Source organism: Ostrea edulis, chromosome 9 (assembly GCF_947568905.1).
Source record: "Ostrea edulis chromosome 9, xbOstEdul1.1, whole genome shotgun sequence".
Lineage (NCBI taxonomy): Eukaryota > Metazoa > Mollusca > Bivalvia > Ostreida > Ostreidae > Ostrea > Ostrea edulis.
In genome coordinates this window covers 21,962,833-21,971,015 of record NC_079172.1, presented here as the reverse complement: position 1 = coordinate 21,971,015, position 8,183 = coordinate 21,962,833, and positions in this window count along the sequence as shown.

Below are 8,183 nucleotides of genomic sequence, written 5' to 3'. Positions count from 1 at the left end.
GATGCATTTAGACGCCTCATCTTGCCACCAATTAATCTACAAGAAAGATGTTTCTGTTTTAAAGCTGAAAATTGAACTTAACTTGTATTATATAGTACTAAACAACTGTGCAAAGTTTCAGAAATATATTTGTTGATCCGTTCTAAAGTTATCATCTTCAACCTGGGGGGGGGGGGGGGGGGAAATGTACTAACAGACAGACAGACGGACACTTAACTGTTTTTTTTCGGAGGCCATCACAGTACTAGTACCTCGACACTACGTGTGGTGGTGTATGAAAATTCAAAAGTTCCGTAAAACAGGAAGTTGATATCAGAGAGCGACAAAACATATAAGGCCGACCATAGAAAATTGCTCGTTTCCTGATTATCGACCGACTCATTTAAAACCTTACCTACTAAAAGGTTGTTTTCCTCTTTTCCAAGACAAGAAGGCACTTTTTAAACTTTTTTTCAGGAAAAAAAAAAACCATTCACCTATCTTCCTATCTACATGCAATTTTTTTTTAGAAGATAAACATCAAACCAAAAAATTTTTAAGGATGGCCTCGGCCATACACAGGAAGCTGCATACCAAAATTTGAAATCAATCCGTTCAGTGGGAGCTGAGAAAATTGTGACGAAAATTTCGAATGGACGGAACTGACAGGTGTATTAAAATATACCCCATGCTAGTTGAGTGGGGTATAAAATTGTGTATATGAGACACGGTTTTATACAATAGGACAGAAACGGAAATGGGAAATACTAGTATTCAAAGACTTTAGAGACAACAAATCAACCATTAAAACTATCAAAGGCCACCGAAGAGTCATCTAGCAGGAAACTACGAGGAACGCCCGACCCCCGGATGTTGCCAGCCTGTGGTTTACATAATATCTAAATATAATTGTAATTGCTATATTTTATTACAAATTCAATATAGACTAGCTTTATAAATATTACATTTCCTAACAAGTATCAAAGTCATACAATTTTGTCGACCTTAAAGTGGACTTTCACCATTAAATTAAACGCAAGCATAAAATATAAGTCAAGGTGACCTTATCCATAGTGAATTCAATCATGTTAACTATTATATAAATCCTGCGAAATAGGAATTTTAGGTAGTCATAGATCTTGACCCGGTGGTAATTAAGCATGAAATAAAATATGAGCTATGAGATACCACAATCTTATTCTATATTGAATACCAAGACCAATCCACATGTGAAGTATCAACGCTATATATACCATGTCTAGTTTCTGAGATATGGACCTAAACGCAAACCTTTAACCAAGATCAGAACGGACGGACCATGGTCAATCTATATGCCCCTCTCACTATCGTGTCAGATCAGGGCATACAAAAGTAACATGTGATGTAATATAATTGCGCTTATTTGAGGTGAAATAGCAGTCTTAGAATTAATATTCTTAGAAATAACAAGACTCGATGGAGGTTCATACTGAGTTAAATTGAGTCAAGTTTGAGCTATATTTACTTCAACTATGGAGGTTATATCGTGTGATAAAGTCATACACACACAGTGAGAGATTTTTCCAATTTATCTGAGGGATCCGAGTAAAGAGAAAAATGTGACATAAACCTCTGTAATGGGAGGGTGCCCCCGGAACAGGATCCCCGAGGACGGGGTTAGGTCGGGAATCGGGGGTTTGAAGAGTCGGGACGTTGATGGAAGGTATAGGGAACAGTGGTTAACTGGAAGCAAAATACGGGGAGCAGGGATTATGGTTTGGAACAATAACTGAAAGAATAAATGAAAGGGTAGCCGGGGAAGAGAGTGGTCATGAGGGCGTGAAGCGGTTGTCAAGGTGAAGGGTAGCGGGATGGAATACCCTCTATCCACCCCTCTGTAATACCCCTTCCACATATTGGGAAATGTAAATGACTTTATAAACAAATAAAAAAAATCAATAATCAATTCCTAGTAATATATCATCTGAAAGTAAAAAAAAAAAAAAAAAAAAAACCTTTCGGGGACGGACCGTCGACAAACGAACGGACATTCAACTCTTAGACCAAGATTCATACAGCATGGATGAATTAACTTATTGATGGGTGAAAGTCAAACATATATTTACAATTAGGGACATAATGAAATGTGTATGTTTTGTTTCATGAAATTAACTTGCATTCATGGTCATTCATAGTCAATCAATGGAATATGTTTTTATTTCATATCGTAAGCATTTTTTAGAGTAATTAAGAAAACTATTTAATTACCTTGCAGCAAATGAATAGTTTGTTTATTGATTGGAATCCCATGTCTTTTGTAACAGGTTTATTTTAGTTTCATGGTTTGACAAGTCGGCTTCTTTCATTGTTCCAATATCGGGATATGGAGGATCACATGACGGTTTTGTCGAACTTAGACTAGAAGTGCTTGCTGTAGGACTTTCAGAAAAAGAGCTGGAACATGGCTCAGCTTCCTGTGGTGGTTTTAATAACACGCCGTTTAAAATATTCATCAATCTTCTTCATTTTGTAATTTGATCGGTTTCACAACTTGCCGGAACAATAATAGAGAAAAATATGCCGTAACGACAACGGTTTAGACCCGGAAAGGTGTAACACTAACAAGATATCCAAGATATCAGTACCAATAGGGAGACTAATGTACCGCTTATTTTTCACCTATGTTTGTAGCATTTAATAGGGGTTTTTTTTGGGGATGTGTACGCCCGGGCGTTTTGACGTAAACGTAGCTACGCGCCTGGAGCCCGTTTTACAAAACAACTTACGACAAACTTTACATACTGGAATTTTCCGGTTTATTGTAAGGTTATTCACTCCAAATGCAACATATTTCTTTAAAATGTTGAAAATTAAGCCTCAGAAAAGTTTTACTTTATTCACTTAAAGTAATAACAGTGTAATACAATTTAAGACTTGCGACTTTGTCGTAAGTTGTTTTGTAAAACGGGCCCCTGATCCCTGGTGGTTAAGCTGCCCTATTGTAAAACATTGTAGGCTAATTAACAATAGATAACCATAGTGCAATATATGGTGGGACTGTCAACAAAGCATGTCTTTCTTATATTAATATAGCCTTCCTCAGATCTAATGCTTGACGTCTTTAATTACATGTGAATCTATTCAATGCCGCGTGTTGGCCGCTGTCTCGTCGGAGAAAACATTGACTACAAACGTCTAATGGAAATTTCTCAAGGTACGCTTATATACCACAGTAAAAACTTCTTCAAACTCTTCGAGGGGATCCGGGTTAGAATAGGTCCTCAGGGGCGACTAAATGGGGCGAACCTCCGAATGAGGCCGCAAAAACCGAGGTCCCATGTTGCAGCAGGTATGGCACGATAAAGATCCCTGAATGATTGTTGATGGTATCTTGTTTAACGACTCTCCCGATAATTTTTCACTAATATGGAGACGTAGCTAAGGCTGGTGAAGGGCTTCAAATTGAGGCCTTCGCTCGGCGCTTACGGCCATTGAGCAGTGAGGGTTCTTAAGCGTGCCACACCTGCTGTGACACAGGACATCCGTTTTTACGGTCATCTCCGAAGACCCGTGACATTCACACTTGATGCCGAGCGTTTGGCGATGGAACTGTCACTACCTGTTATAACAACTTAGGTCTGTCGCAGCCGGAATTCACCCCTCCCTCCTCTTGAAAAACGATGCTATGTGCCTGAATGGTAAATGTCTGGGTACATCAATACACAATAAAACATCTTACCATAGTCCATAGAAACGAAGCCACGTTATTTTGTGGGTATTTACAATGTAGCTGATTTTGAGGCATGTGAAGAGGTTTGACCGGTCGACAGGGGATGCTTAATCCTCCTGGGCACCCAATATCACCTTTCGTATGTTCTGAGGTCCGTGTTTGCCAAACCCTTTATCATACATTCCTTATATTAAGACATATGAGATATATCACTGGAATTATTTCAATCATTCCTCAAATAGAAATATATGTACTTCCTGTATTATTAACGCATGACCGGTGTTTACTATACAAAACGATGGTGGGTGCCCGATGTTTATCCGAGGCTTGGTTGGCGGAGCTTATTTTTTCCGTGCATTTCATTGGTCAAAATATAAGGTCACGAAATTGTTTGGATCGGTGTCTTGTCTTGTGTCCAAAAATCTTATGACCAAACAGCAGCAGCCACTCCAAATGCTGTACTCTCTGACTCTATAGAACATATTCTTAGGGTTTTTGGAAGCGACAGTTCTATAAAGTTCTCATTACACTGTGTACTTCCCATATTGGATAAACACCTCGCATTCTTTGCCAAATTACTAAATAGTGTTGTACGTTCTTCCTGTGGGTCCATCCCAGATAGATACTTTCCATGTGGTAAGTTTACAGGCCTGTAGTTGTCAGGATCTTGAAGATATTTGCACCATTGCCTCTCACATTGTGATTTCCAAACACATGGTGAGGAGTGGATTCTAAATTTCACTTTTAATGTGTCATTATTAGATTTGACTGCGTAGGCAAAGCATTTACTACGATGTTGAATGGTATTGGGTCCCAACAGATGCATCATATGCGGTTTACAGGTCAAATTTATGTATGTTATGTTCAAATGATTTTTTTGGCTTTGGCGATTGTTGTTGAATCGTTATCCATGATAAATTTGTTTTTCAAAGTATTTCGCCCAATCATACTCACATACCCTAGATGAGATAAATAAAACAGAGGTAATGTAGTCATGATTGATTGTGTTTTATATTAGACCATGGGCTAGTAAAGGTAAGGGGGTATTTATTGGAAGTAAATAGTCCCTATATTATAAATCAGGTTGTTTGACATTTCTACGTGGGGGCGTTTACGAGTTTTGGGACAAAAAACATGGTAAAAATGATAGCCAAAAACTGGGAAAACTTTCCAGATCCGATATAGATGTCATTGACATTTGAAACAAGTATTTCTTGAACGAATATAACCCTAGCTTGTTTATATATAAAGTTGTTTGACATCAATATTTGAGGGCATTTACGAGTTTTGGGGCTAAAACATGATTTTCTCTTTAAAAATCAACAAAAATAGAAAAATCCTTCAGTTCCTATTTAGATGACATGGACATTTGAAAACAATTATTTTCTGAACGTCTGTAACCCTTTAACTATAAATCAGATTGTTAACATTGAGACCCATTAGATTTTGGGGGCAAAAAGCAAATTTGTACAAATAATAGCCGAAAACTGAAGAAAAAGACTCTTCACATCCGATATAGATGTCATTGACATTTTTCAAACAAGTATTATGTAAACTTATGTAACCCTTGTAAGTCTTTATATGATTTATTTTAATACAGTCATTAAGGGTGGTATATGTTTTGGTCAATTATTTCAAAAGCCAAATTATGTTTAAATTTCTAGGTATCCAACTTGAGACATGTACGAGGACATTGTAGATGGAGTGATATGTGAATACCCTCATTTGCTCTCCTGTGGAGGACTCCCAGTCACCTAAGCACGGGTAACTTAACTTTGTTTTACCATTTCACTGGAATTAATTGATGGATATGTTAGTCAACCCCTGGTTGTCAGCGTCTGTCATACGTCGTCCATGAATAATTGAACATTTCCAACTTCTTCTTGATTACTGCCATTCCAATTATTTTCAAATTACTGTAGACGTATTTAATTTCGTTTTGGATTAAATTTCGTTATTTTCATGCCATAAAGAGTCAGACCCAAATTGAAATCCAGAATAAATATAATGGAACTGAACCTGACCTGCAGTACACCACCCACGTTTCTTGGTTATTTCGGGTACCCGTTGTAGCCCTAATCTTCTTTAAGACTAAAATGCAACCTAATTGAAACTAAACACTTTTAGAATGAACAGGTAACCTATTAACAAAAACTGTAAATTTCATGATCTCCTGTGTATAGAGGTAATGCCCCATGCAGGGCCAACTTTAAGTTTCTTGATATTTCTATTTCTGTATATGAATACATTTGTTTAGTTTGATTGTTTAAACCGCCTGAGCGAATTTGAAGCTATCTGGTGGCTGTCACCATTACTGGTGACAGGGATGCAAATTTTGACCTATGTTTAGCACTTACGGCTTGTAGCAGTGAGGGTTCTTTTACGTGCCACACCTGCTGTGACACAGGACCTCAGTTTATATGGTCTCATCTGAAGGACCGGTCCCCACGGCGGAATTCGAACCCGCGACGTAAGGATCATTAGATCCTTTCGCTGCCGCTCAAACCTCTGCGCCACACGGGCGATGAAAACATTTGTAATGTAGTATATGTTGAAATGTATAATTGTGATTAGAATATTATACAGTGTATGTGCATTGTAACAATGTTTCTCCTCAAATTGAATAATGAATTTAATTTATATGTATTTGTATTTAGATATTGAAGGAATTTGACAGACTCAAACCGAATTTGCCTGCACCTGGTCTAGAGATTGCTTTGACGCAAGGTCTCAAGAAATACCAAGAACCCATACTATCTCTTCTAAAACCTAAGAAAAAGGGGGGTTTCTTACGAGATGTTGAAAATACAGCTTCTCACTTCAGAACGGATCAAAGAAATTGTAAGCTACTGTACATAACATATAAATGTATAATGACCATATTTCTTATCTACATGTAGTAAATGGATGGTGCAAATTTTAAAAACATGATATCATTTTGAAGGGTTCATCTAATAAAGATAATCTAGCACAGGAATTTTCAGAAATTAGACAACTACTTGTTTTATATCACTTAGAATTTTAAATTGAAGTCTATGGGCAGAATATGGTTTATTAAAGCATGTATTCACACAAATCTCTCTGTAAAAAGTTGCATACACTTTCTCTTTATAAAAATATGAAATAAATTTAATCATTTACTCAACAAATATTTCAAAAATCCATTTTTATAAAGAGCAGATAACTATTTAAAAATCTTTAAGTGCCTATAGGTCATTTCCCGTGAATTTCATCTACTTTAACCATATTTATGTTCATTAAAACTTAAAATTATTGAAAACTGTTCATTATACATAAAATACCTTAAGTATTCTCTTGCCTTTATGTTGTAAAATCATAGAGTCCTATTCATTTTATTTTGTAAATGTTTATTAATTTAGATGCTGGAGATTGCTTAGCCCTTGCAGGGATGTCTTTGTTATTCAGGGAGAAGCCAGAAGATGTCATCAGATTTGAGGAGGATGCAGACTGTCCACTTTACATTCTCGTCAAAGACAAACTTTTGTCTATGGGAGAGGACAATTTTTCGGTCCATATTGAGGGACTCGATGTAACTGGCTGTGAAAACTTCTTCCAGTGCTACACAGTTTTGATTGCAGTGATTTATGCTTTTAACCTGGCGTACCCAAAGAAATGGGTTAAAACACTGACTTTTGTGCAAAATGTATTGGTCGGTTTTAAGGCCAGCAAGGTGAAGTGATTTTAGATAGAAGGATTTTAGGTGTTCTTTCATCTTTGAATTCTCTTATTCCCCAATCACAGGCTGTCCAGCACCCTTGGACAAAAAATAAGGGCAAATTTTAGGGGTAAAATTAAAAAAAATTAGGGCTAAAATTAGGAATTTTTAACCAAATTGCGGAAGTTTTAATTATTTAAAAGGACTTATCTTGTCAAATTTGACAATAAAGAAACTCACATGACACACAAATAAGATGTTACATAAATCTCAACTCTTTATCACAAAGTCACAACCAATAAACAAGCTTGACACATGGATCCACAGGTCAACTGCCTTTCACTGCATCAGCATTATCTGAATAAGAACTGCAATCTACGTTAATAACACACATTTTGTATGAATGCATTTTGATTTTTCAAGACTGATAAAAAAGTAGGAATTGACATGAAAAATAAGGGCTTTTTAAGGATTTCCCCTTAAATTTTACATTTTTTTTTAAGGAATTTTGCAAAACTGAAAAAAATTAGGAATTTTAGGGCCGCTCGACAGCCTGCAATCATGAAGTCAATTGTAAATTTGCACCATTGATTTAAGGGCCAAGTTCTGTACTTTGTTTTATTGACCTGTCCAATTAAGTGGCATTGTGATTTCTTATTTTTTTTCATACATGTGTTTAGTTACATATGTTGAATTCAGTCAAATTCAAAACAGGTCAATCTATTCACTGGTATTAAACGGATGATAGTAACGATCGTTACTATCATCCCAAGATGGCGGAAGGAAATTCCTGAAAGACCACGTTTACTTATTATATCT